Here is a 12,572-nt window from a genome sequence, read left to right as displayed (position 1 = left end):
TGAAGCTCCTTGTCTACTGGGCAAAAAGACACTGAAGTTGCTACACCAGATCTCTTAATTCACTGTAATACTAAGGGCTTCAAATGTAAACAAACAGCCGACACATTAAGCAAAGCGATACGTAAACTTTTACTTTTAAATTGATCATAATTCTATAGCTATTGCATTCAAATTAACTAAACGTATTAAAGCTTTAACCAGCACATAAGGACAATAATAATTCAATCATTTTCAAAACAAAATATGCAAATATGCACAGTTTAGGAACATATAAGCATTAAAATCTAATATGTAATATGTATATATATATATATGTGTGTGTAATAATAAAATTTCCATAATCAAGAATACACTTAAAATTCTAACTGTATGTTCTTTTCATTTTTAATGGCGACGTTCTCTTATGTGAAAGTACTACTTGGAATTAAATCCACAGCCCCGTAGTCAAGTTGTTTTTCCCGCCTTTTCGACACGTACAGTTTTAGAATGTTCTGGAAATATTTAAAGCGAACTGCATTGGCTGACGAGACTGACGTCATTTCTTGGAAGCTCCGCCTTTCCAGAGGCTATAAAAGGACTCATAAAAGAATACGGGGGCTTTTTCTTAAATGTCACGATGCAGTAAACTTCATACAAAAAGTTAATAGTAATTCTTTTTATTTACTCCGGATATCTGATTTTTGTAACTGCTATTTCTCCTGAATAATAATAAATGGATCCTGTTTTTTAAATTTATCGTCTTAATTATTTAAGCTACGACTAAAGCTGATACATCATATATATATATATATATGTGTGTGTGTGTGTGTGTGTGTGTGTAAGAAAAAGAATATGTAAAAAAGATTAAATAAGCAGTTAATAATATGTAAGATAAATAATAATATGTAATATATTTATATTATTACGTATTAATAATATGTAAGATAAATAAATTAATTTCACTTCTCTATTCTAAAAATAGCAACATCTATTTGCAATGCGTCATTTCGAAAAAACTCTATGTCATATGATTCTTACATAATTCTGATGATATAAATGGAACTAAAACTCTTCACAGCCAATAATAATTTTACAGCAATATTAACCATCCAATCAGTATGCTTTGAGAACCAAAACTAAGTCTGACTTAAGATTTCATCTTGAACGTTACGCACTTGCTTTCCACGCTTTGCCTTATCTGGACTGCAGTCTGTCTGCTGCTTCTTTCTTGCTACAAAATTATCAAAAATGTAAGCCCTTTGGAACAGGCACATTTAATGTGCCGACTTGTGTGTAACCGCTACATGTTGCTGAAAATAAAATTGAAGATTTAATCTGCATTCCCCTCCAATTTCCTGGTCATTGCTTTCTGCTCCTGAATTTATTACAACTGCTTCTAAGTTTCTAAGTTTCATCTATTACATATATATGTAAAATATAAAAAATAAGACGGCTTTGCTCTATGCAAAGAAGCAACCTCTAATTAACTTTCCGCAATTTCAGGGTTTTTCCCCTAGACCAGTATTTTCGAGAACATTCCAGGCTATTACGTAACCGCTTCTATAAATAGAGAACTCGTGCCATTTTGCGTCAGAAGAGACCACTTTCTCCCTCTGCTATTAAGACCTATGCTGCTGCTGTCATCTGTCTTCCTTTGTTAGAATACTACGACGTATTGAATTTTATTTAGTAAAGAGTGATAATAGGCCTTTCAATTGAATACAGATGTGGAATCAAAACAATTAACTTCTGTGTCATCATTTCTGCCAAGCTTTTTTCATGTACCCGACTGCCAAAATATCATAAACATATGTTACCGTGAAAGACCGAAATTGGAGAATGTCGACTTTCACCGGAGAATGTCAACATTCACCAAATACGTCGGTGAAAGATCGAATATTTCACTACATTCTTGTACATTCGGACCCTCATCGGTGTATGTCGACAATCACAGATATGCTCTGGTGAAAGTCGAAAAGAGAAGTCATAAAGTGCCATAATAGTTTAAGTTGTTGCCATAAATAAGATTTGAATCACATAATTTAGTAAGTTTTTTATGACTGTTATTTTATTTTCTCATTTAGAACGTACTGTATAATTAAGTAAGTTTTTAACTTCTATTATTTTCCTTTCTCGTTTTGAATGTATTGTGTATTTTAGGTTCTCATGTTCTTAAGTTCTTATTTCAAGTTTCAAGTGCGTTTATTCGCGACTGAATGACGGAGAAGCAAATACAATATTGTTATATGTTCAAATTGACCTTTAGTACATGGTGAGTGTCGACATCGACCGGTGTAAGTCAGAAGTAAGAGTATTTGGAAAATATTCCGGACATACACCAAGCGACTATGTGAATGTTGACATTCACCGGTGAAAGTCGACATTCTCCAAATTTCGGTGTTTCACCGTAACATATATAAGTAATGATTTTAAAATACGTAGATGAAAACAGTGAAACTTTTAGCAGCTTAAATACTGCGTAGACAACCGAGAAGACCGTAGTGGCTTGAAGGTGGCTGAGTAGAAAGCATAATGACGCAATTTAGCACAACGTATCTAGAAAAATCACAATCTTTAATTATTTTACGTATATCAAACCATCCTTTTTGCAGACAAGATGTTTCCTAATTGCATTTGAATACAGTAAGTTCCAATTTGAAATACGACGTCATCATAAGCAAGTAAGCAGCAGCATACACGAAAAGCGTCTTGCCGGCAGCAAAACTCATGCGGAAAAGGGAGAGTGTCATAGCACTTCAGAGGAAGAAGGTTGGGAAGCGGAAAAGTTTCAGTTCAGAGTTTTGCTTTACAATTAATTTGATTGGGCAAGAGGCATCCGCATTAAAAGTTTAAAATTTTGTAAAGAGTATTTATACAAATATTTTGTAATATGTTTATAGATATTGATGTGCATTGAAAAGGACAGGGACTTGTAGGCTTCTAGATATTTTAAACATTTTATTTGAAATTACTCTACATGCTTTCTCCGCCATTTAGTTCTGTACATTTCATCAATGCTAGTTATGCACTTCTGCTGGTTTATGTTTTTATGGAAATTTGAAATTTCATCTACAGTTCTATTTCTGTGTATTGTTTTTTAAAGGAATTTTGTATATGGATACGCGTTCTATGTATGATTCTATGTATGGATACTCCACTATGGTATAATTCTATTGGTTTTGTTTATGGGTTTTTGTGTATTGTTTTGTGCAGCGATTTTTCCAAGAGGTACCTATATTAGTCTGTGGATTTTTGTGTAGTTGTTTTTACAGGATTATAGTATAGGTGTACGTGCTTTTGTCTACTGGTTTTTACGGGGCCTAGACCTACGGAATGTCCATTTTTTTAATGGAGATTTGTCCAATGGATATGCATAAAGTTCTGATTTCTGGCTATGGCTTTTTACTGGGATTTTGTTTATAGTGCCTACAGTTCTACAGGTTTCTACAGAGATTTGGCCTACTCGTATCCGTACAGTCGTATTGGTTTCTGTTTACAGGTATTTTACGGGTATTTGGCCTACGGGTACCTGTACAGCTGTGCAAGTTTCTTTCTATGGGTTTTTACGGGTATTTGACCTATGGGTACCCGAACAGCTGTACGGGTTTCTTTCTATGGATTTTTACGGGGATTTGGCCTACGGGTACCCGTACAGTTGTACGAGTTTCTGTCTGTGGGTTTTTACATGGATTTGGCCTACTGGTACCCGCAGGGCATTTTTAGCAGGGGTGAGATAGAAAAATCTGGAACCTGTGAGAAGAGATTGTGATAAGATGGCATAAAGGTTCTTTCTCTAGGATGAGTGATTTCAGAGTGCGATAATTTCCATCAGTGGTGAAATCCTGTGCCTTTGTTAATGATTCCAGTTGTAGCCTCGAGGGTCACTCCCGTGGACAAAGAGGTAAAAGAGGTCTTTTCAGCAGAGTCAGGAGATGGGCACATTGTTATGTATGAGCGAAAGAATCATTCCTCCTCGGGAGTTCAACACAAGTAAACACAAGAAGATATATAAGGTGGTTTTCTGAGAATAGAGAAAAACTTTTCTGTTTAAAGCTATGGGCATGTTGGCCTGCTAAGAACGATCATTCCTCGTGTATAATGCGTTAGAGCACTTTTCCTGTTTAGAGCCATGGGCATGTTGGCCTGCTAAGAACGATCATTCCTCGTGTATAATGCGTTAGAGCACTTTTCCTGTTTAGAGCTATGGGCATGTTGGCCTGCTAAGAACGATCATTTCTCGTGTATAATGCGTTAGTGCATTTTTCCTGTAACAAAATTCTGAAATCACAGGACTAAATATATCCGAGTCCCAGAGTGTCAAGATATGCAACTGTTAAGGTTTTCATCTTATTAAAATTCATGTTATTGTTAAAACTTGAGTTTGAATTTCATTCCAACCCTGTGTCACAACTCAGGGTTTTCGTAGCGGTTTCAGCCACTACACCACAAGATGAATTTAGGGGCAGATCACCAAATTTAGAATGTTCATTTTGAGGTCGCCAATTATTTTTTTGGAACAGCTATCATATTTTGTTATATCTTACTTATATATATATACACACACGATTAATGCGGCTGACTGCAATGAAAAATGGAGGTACACAATTAGATGTTATAGCTCTTATATACACAAAATTCAGATGTTGTACGGCTACTCGTTTTTGAGATATGCTAGATATGTGTATACATACGTAAATACATACAGATTCCTTCTGAATCCAATTTAAATCCACTTTACAATACATTTTGGAACAAAAACGTCAATTACTCCGTCCGTACGTGCAAATGTCAAGCAAAAAAAAATCGTTCAGATAGATTGGAGAGCCGTCAAAATGGATATTTTCGTTGAAATATGATACCTGAAATTTTTTGCGGTTACAATACTCCTTTTACTTCCTACAAAGATGTACAAAACTTCAATTCGAATTCTGAAATTAATCGCTTCGAGATGCATACTTTTGCCGTCCACACAATGCCGGTATATCATATCCTGTAGCTCTGAGAGTATCTCTCTGCTATAAGATGAATAAACGTGACATGTAACAGACTTTCCTTGTTTACTTCCTTATACGAAGTAAAGGAAGTACTGTAAAAGCGAAAATTACCAGGTGGCCTATTTCAACGGAAAAAAACCATTTTGGCCGCTATCGAATACAATTTAACGATGTTTTTGCATGACATCTGTACGTGAGGACAGAATAAAGAACTCTTTTTTCCCAAAACGGGTTGCAAAAACGAAGCAAAAGTACTTAAAATGGCTTTAGAAGAGACTTTTTTCTTGGCATCTGTACGTATGTATGTATGTAAGTATGTACGTACCTCGCATAAGTCAAAAACAAGCAGCTTCAGAACGTTACAATTTAGTATATAGGACTGCTATAATATGTAGTTGTGCACCTCACCTTTTGGTTACAATCGACAGCACCAAAAATATATAAATATATACGTACTCTATCTGTTACTCGTCTCCGTGAGCTAATATTTTTTATTCTTTTATTTTAGAAAATTGTGCATTTTTTCCTTTAAAGAAATGATTGAATTATGTTCTTACTTTCCGGTTAAGGCTTTTGTGCCTTTGGTTAATCTGCATGCAATAACTGTAGAATTATCGAAAAGTAGTTTAAGTGGAACTAAGTCTAAGCTCCCATTTGTTTACATTTCAAACTCTTAGTAGATGAGCAAATTATGTCAGTTTGTATAACTTCAATATCTTTTTGCAGAGTGGAAGCAAAAGTAAACTTTCAGTTTTGTGCACCGAAAAATCTGCCTTCGCGCCCGCTGGAAAAATTGCTTATTTTTGCTCAGAAGCTCTAATATTAATTGTAGAAATTGTTTTCTAATTGTTTTAACTGTATTTGGTTTTTATGTTTTTCTATATGTTTCAATTTTTAATAAGGATAGAGGTTCTTTGTGTGTTTGCCTTCTGGCGAAGTGAAAACTGAATTGATTGAATGAGAAATATATCTCTAATGAAATTACAGGAGATAAGTTTAAATAAATTGCAGCAAAAAAATGCGTATAATTTAATATTCCTTACAAGGAAGTCATGTTTTTAAAATAATTGAGATAAGTCTCCTTCTTTGCAAATTTTACACTTCTCCTCAGAAAGAACTGTGACCAATTTCACAGCTGTAACCCTCATTACTTTCAAGCAAATTCTGTTGCCATTTCTCCCTGGCAAACAAATGCCTTCTATTTCATTTAATTCTGTTGCCATTTCTCCCTGGCAAACAAATGCCTTCTATTTCATTTAATTCAAGAAGCTATAAATTCCTTAACTAAACAAATCTCAGAAAATTAGAACGTGTCAAGCTTTAAAAGAACAGCTTTGAATATTGAGAAAGGTAATGAAGTGGAATCGGGTGACATAATTAGGAAACATATAGTGTTTCTCCTTTCTCTTTTCTAAGGAAATGAAGTGGTTTCAGAAGAGAAATTGCTTTCAGAATAAAGAGATATAATCCGATTTGTACAGTAAATCACAGAATACCAGACGAGAAGATGCGTGAAGTATCTGGTTTTGAAAACATGCTTAGCGTTCGGATTTAATTATTGCCAGAGAAATGCAAGTAATTCAGACGCAAGACAGTCGGAAATGTGGAATGCATACCAGTGCTGTGTTTAAAAAGTAATTAATTCTTCAGCTTGCAAATTAGATTATAATTACAGAGGCTGAGGGGGAAATTAACCATCCCGCGTAATAAGTACAGTAAGACCCCGCTTAACGCTGTTTCGTTTAGCGCTGTTTCGGTTTAGCGCTCTTTTATTTCAACCCGGGGATTCTCCGAAATTGTGCGCAGCGCTAGGTTTCCAAATAACATATCCGAAACAGTGTAGTTGTGTTTCTTGCTTTTTATCATTTGAAACAACATTTGTTGACATTATTGTAAGTTTGTATAATACTATAACGATTAATAATACAGTGACAAATATTATGATCTTTAGTTTTTATCGTGGGTGATAATAAAAAACAAGAAAAGAAAGCAACCAGAAAAAAGCATTTCACTGGAAACTCAAATGCAAGTGATTAAAAGATTAGATTCTGGTGAACGTCAATCTCAAATTAGCGCTGCATTGATTTTGACAACTTCAACAATAGGGACAATTCTTAAGAATAAAGAAAAAATACTGTCATCGGCAACTGCAACTACGTCAAGCTCTGCAACTAGAATTACCCGTTCTAGAAATAACATTATAGAGGAAATGGAAAAACGACTGTCGAGATGGATTGACGACGAAATTGAACGCAATATGCCATTAAGCCAATCTATCATAATGCCTTCTTGACAAAACGGCAGAAAATTGGAAACCCAGAATAGACTGAATGATCTGACTGAGAATTTTATTTGTTTTTAAAAGTATATGCGTTTATATTGTTTTTATTTTTGTAAGAAATAAATGTATTATTTTATTTTTATTAAAAAACATTATTAAATTTAATGCCTAACCATTTTTTATCCGTCTTCCCCTAACCCCATTATTTACATGTTAAAATAGCCTCGCTTAGCGCTGTTTCGCATTACGCTCTACTTCGATGGAACGTATCCCCCGCGTTAAGCGGGGTCTTACTGTAAATTTGGTTGAAGTTCAGTGACATTATTGGTTGGCATCCGGCGTTATTTCTATCTTTTGTCAAGAACTGTCTGTTTAGAATTCTAGTTATGCGAATACATGGAAATCATTTATCCGAAATGAATGTTCCTTTTTCTAGTTAAATAAAATTTAGCTTATTTGAGAATTTAAAACGTCTTTGTTGATATGAATAATATAAAGAAATAATACAATGCATTGTGCTTTTAAGAAACTCTTGAGATTATTTAGATGAAATAGCAAAATACGTAAATTGGATTTCGGTGCTGTGTTAGATTGTACAGACATTAGATTATTCGTGTATACGAGCCAGTTTCCCTTAGAAAGTCCTCCACGAAGGCATCCCTTCTCTTAGGCAGATAGCCCTAGTGAGCTTTGCCATAATTAAATACACCAACACCAACCACCACCATTAGATTATTTCGAAGCAGGAACAATGAAAAATGAGCATTGCCCTCGCTGGGACTCGAACCACAGACCTCTCGAATACGCGTCGAGCGTGCTGACCACTACACCACGAAGGCATGCTAAGAAGGCGGCAGAAATACCTTATATACGCCCCCCTCTGGGGATTCGGCGACCCATTCGCCAAATCCTGGTGGTGAAAAATCATCATCCATCAACTTTTTGTGCTCGGGCGCCACTGCAGACACATTAGATTATTTCGAAGCAGCAATAATGAAAAATGAGCAATGTCCTCACAGGTACTCGAACCATGGACCTTTTCAATATGCGTCGAGCGTGCTGACAACTACACTACGAAGGCATGCTAAAAAGGCGGGAGAAATACCTTATAAGGTAGCCAATTAGATGTTAATGCAAATAACGTATTTGAGTACTTCATTTTCCCCAAAATTCTGTTCTTAGCTGTTACAAATGAAACATTTATAAAAAGAGACTAAACAAACTAGGCTAGGTAATGTAAGTACCTATCCAGGCAATTTTCATCTGCACATGTTAAAAGAAAGTACTCAACTGCGATCTGTTAGACGTCTGTCTGTAACTGTTGTGTTTGTTCTGTTAAGCCTTGTGCATATCACGTTGCTTTTTCTCTTTTTTCTTTACTTCTTTCCACTTAGGAGCCCACCAGCGGCCGAACGGTAAAATCGCTGAACACTGGTAGTTCGGTCCGAGGTTCGAATCCCGCCAACGGGCCGGCTACATGGGCGTTTTCGTGGTTTTCCCCATGTAACGTGTATACGAGCCAATTTCCCTTAGAAACTCCTCCACGAAGGCATCCCTCCCATTAGGCAGATAGGCCTAGTGTGCTTTGCCATAATTAAATAAACTAAACTAAAGTAACTAACTAAACTAAACTAAAGTAAACAAAGGAAGTATTGTAATCCCTAAAAATTTCGAGTATCAAATTTCAAAGGAAATATCCATTTTGATCTTTCCCAAATCTATTTAAACGATTTTGTAGCTTGACGTCTGTACATATGGACACAATATAGGACCCTTTTTTTTCCAAAACGGAGTGTAATATGGATTTAAAACGGAGTTTTTGTGACTTCTGTACATATGTAGCTAGCGTAACTCAAAAGCAATTATCCGGAGAATGTTGAAATTTTGGATATGGGACTGCTACAACATCTAGTTACGCACCTCTGTTTTGTATTGCAATCGACGGTGCCAAACATATATATATATGTTAAATATAAAATATCTACCTTTCAAAATTTTTCAAATATTAAATAAATAAATAATAGCCCTTTAACTCCTGTCTTCATTCTAAAAATAACAGAACAATAATAATTTTTCTAACTAAACGAAAAAGATCCATCATATAATCTACATTGAGCACTTATCGATGAAATCTGAACCCGACATCTGGACTTTAATGTCGTGTGATCTCAAATGGAAATTCGGTATAAAAAGTTCATTGCGTCGCAACCGCCTCCCCTTCTTCGCTTTTCACTTCTGCTTCTAGACGCTTGTGTCTCGCCTTGCCGCTAGCCACGCAGAGTTTACTTTACTAAATGCCATACATTCTGTAAGAAATGTAAGCTGTATAAAACTGTGGGGTGCATAGCGCACCCATATTGATGATGTGAATTATCCAGGAATGAAATTATGTGTGTTCTTCAAGTGTCATCTTGCTAGCTTCGCAGTTATAATGCCGAGAACCACCGCCAATCCATTGCAACTCACTTTCCACAAAGTTATCTTATTACAATAATGCTGCAGTCCTATTTCAATAATGGCACAGTTATATCGCACACACAAACACACCTACACACACACACACACACACACACATATATATATATATATATATGATGTACCAGCTGTTGTCCGGAATAAATAAATTGGTGAAGAATCATAGATGTAGTCGAATGCTCTAAGTATCAGACGATAAATTTAAAAAACAGGATCCATTTATTATTATTCAGGAGAAATAGCAATTACAAAAAATCAGATCTCCGGAGTAAATAAAAAGAATTACTATGTAAATAAAAAGAAATACTATTTGTATGAAGTTTACTGCATCGTTACAAAAAAGACCAAGATATTCTTTTGCGAATCCTTTTATAGCCTCTGGAAAGGCGAAGCTTCCAAGAAATGACGTCAGCCTCGTCAGCCATTCCAATTCGCTTTAAATATCTCGAGAACATTCTATAACTGTAGGTGTAGAAAAGGCGGGAAAAACAACTTGACTACGGGGCTGTGCATTTAATTCCAAGTACTTTCAAATAAGAGACCGTCGCCATTAAAAATGAAAAGAACATACAGTTAGAATATTAAGATATTAAGTGTATTTTTTACTATGGAATTTTATTATTACGTATATATATACATATATGAAATATTTTCCAGCAGTCGTGATACTTGGCATCAAAGTTCAGGCATTTCTGTAGCAGAGTGTTAAGGCATTATCCAAAGAAGACACAAGATTTCACTTTTTATTATTTCATATTGTTACTTTGATTTCAGAAGCAGATCAATATTCGTTACTAAATAAGATTACTTTAAATTTATTGCGTCATAGAGGTGTGGTGTGGTGTATTTAATTATGGCAAAGCACACTAGGGCTATCTGCCTAAGAGGAGGGATGCCTTTCGTGGAGGACTTTCTAAGGGAAACTGGCTCGTATACACGTTACACATGGGGAAAACCACGAAAACACCCATGCAGCCAGCCCGTTCGCGGGATTCGAACCTCGGACCGAACTACCAGTGTTCAGCGACTTTACCGCTCGGCCGCTGGTGGGCCGTCATAGAGGAAAGGAAGATGGGAGCAGCAGTGTAGGTTTTAACAGCACAGGGAGAGGGAAGCTTCTGTTGTTTTGTGTCAAAATGGCGCGAGCTCTTTATTTATACTAGCGGTTACGTAATAAGCTGGCATGTTCTAGAAGGTACTGGTCTAGGGGAAAGATCCTGAATTGCAGAAAGTTAATTAAAGGTTGCTGGTTCCCCAAAGAGCAAAAGTCATAGTATTTTTTATATTTGACACATATATAGCTGGAGTCGAATGTCATTGTAAAATTTCCCCTGAACAGCCAATAATGAAATTCGAATTGGGCTGATCTACCATTTACCGCTTTTTTTTGTTTCTGTTTTGTTGCTTAAGTCTTATGTCACACTTTTATTCTATTGTTTAAAGTTTGGCTTGCCTTGATCAACATATTACTTGCAATTAGATTTGAATTTTATTTGTTAATATTCTAGCGATAATATTGTTTATTTAATGTTTACACTTTTCATTGCACTTTATTTTACTTACGTTAAAACTTTTTCACCTGAATCACAGTATCTAAGCTACTTTTTAGCGAAAGCACTAAAAATTTTCTTTTAACTTATCCTTTCCCTTATCCTGCCTTTATTTTCGTTGATAGTAGTCATATCTTTCTAATTACAAAATGGTTTTTACCCTTTCCAGCACACTACATTTTAAAGTCGGAGTTTTGATTTAAAAAAAAAGGTAGGCAGTCTAATTAGGTCTAGAGGAGTACACAAGTAAAATTTTGTGAAGATAGCACTTATCGTTTTAATTCTGTGGGTGTGCCCAAAGTGGCACACTGATTGAATAGAACTTCGAAAACAGTGCTGAAACGAGCATTGTTGTCAATGAACTGACCGATGAGATGCGGAGAAACAAAGAATACAGACTCTCAGTTGTCCTACTTACGTTAAAAATTTTTCACCGTGAGCCCGGTCTGGGCACACCTAGCGTTCGCCGTTTTATTTTAGGCAAGATTTCAGGGTAAAAATTTAAAACTAATATAGAATAAGGAGATTAGCATGCAGGCAAAAAAATAACATACAAATTTCTTTTCAAATAATTCGTTTTATACCCTAAAACAAAGTCTGGAAGATTTCTTTGAAAACTGAGAGTCTTAAAAAACTAAACATGGCTAAAATATATGGACTGGTTTGTGTTGAGCTGCCATCTACTATAAATAAAGAAGGTTCAAAGAAACCTACTATAAATCCTTTTTCATTCAATTTTTCTGTGCGTACAAAAAGAAATTTTTAGGTGTGTCCAGATCGAACACACTGTGCCACAAAGGGTTAAACGACGAATATATTCCTGTTTCGGTAATGTCAAATTTTTTTAAAAAATTTAATTTTCGACAAATAGCGAAATCTAACTTTTAGTGAGGTCTCCCGGTATTTAATGCCAAGACCGGTAGCGATGCCTAACGATTAATGCGGTCTGTTATATTTGGGAAAGTTGTATACTTATTGTTAAAACATAAAATTATAAGAAGTTTGACTCTCATACGACAAATGTCGAGCTTGATGTTTAATTTAAGAATTTGAATTCTTTATGTGATTTTCAACTTACTTGGAAGGATTAATTAATTAAGTTTACAATAATTCGAAGAAATTAATTTAAATTAAGTGCAGCAAAACATTTGCTTAATTTAATATGCTGTATAAGGAAGTCATGCGGCAGTGTCCACATCAGATTGTCTTTTACGTATATGTGTGTGTATGTTAGTGCGTGCATTATCATTTAATCATCAGACTATCAACAAATCCTAAAACGCTTTTTAAGGT

General features: G+C 35.3%; 1 protein-coding gene and 1 non-coding gene across 3 annotated transcripts in view; both read right to left on the bottom strand.

Moving 5' to 3' along the window:
• LOC118184887 (receptor-type tyrosine-protein phosphatase kappa-like) overlaps positions 1–12,572 on the bottom strand; it is a 640,424-nt gene that overhangs the window by 596,256 nt on the left and 31,596 nt on the right. The window lies entirely within an intron of this gene.
• On the bottom strand, positions 8,021–8,093 carry TRNAT-CGU (transfer RNA threonine (anticodon CGU)). The gene has a single exon. It is a non-coding gene; the product is annotated as a tRNA-Thr (tRNA).

Source organism: Stegodyphus dumicola, chromosome 3 (genome assembly GCF_044657685.1).
Source record: "Stegodyphus dumicola isolate Sdum_Otavi_A_Nest chromosome 3, ASM4465768v1".
In the NCBI taxonomy this organism is placed as follows: Eukaryota; Metazoa; Arthropoda; class Arachnida; order Araneae; family Eresidae; genus Stegodyphus; species Stegodyphus dumicola.
Note: the sequence above shows the minus strand (reverse complement) of the source record. Positions and strands in the feature narration are given on the sequence as shown.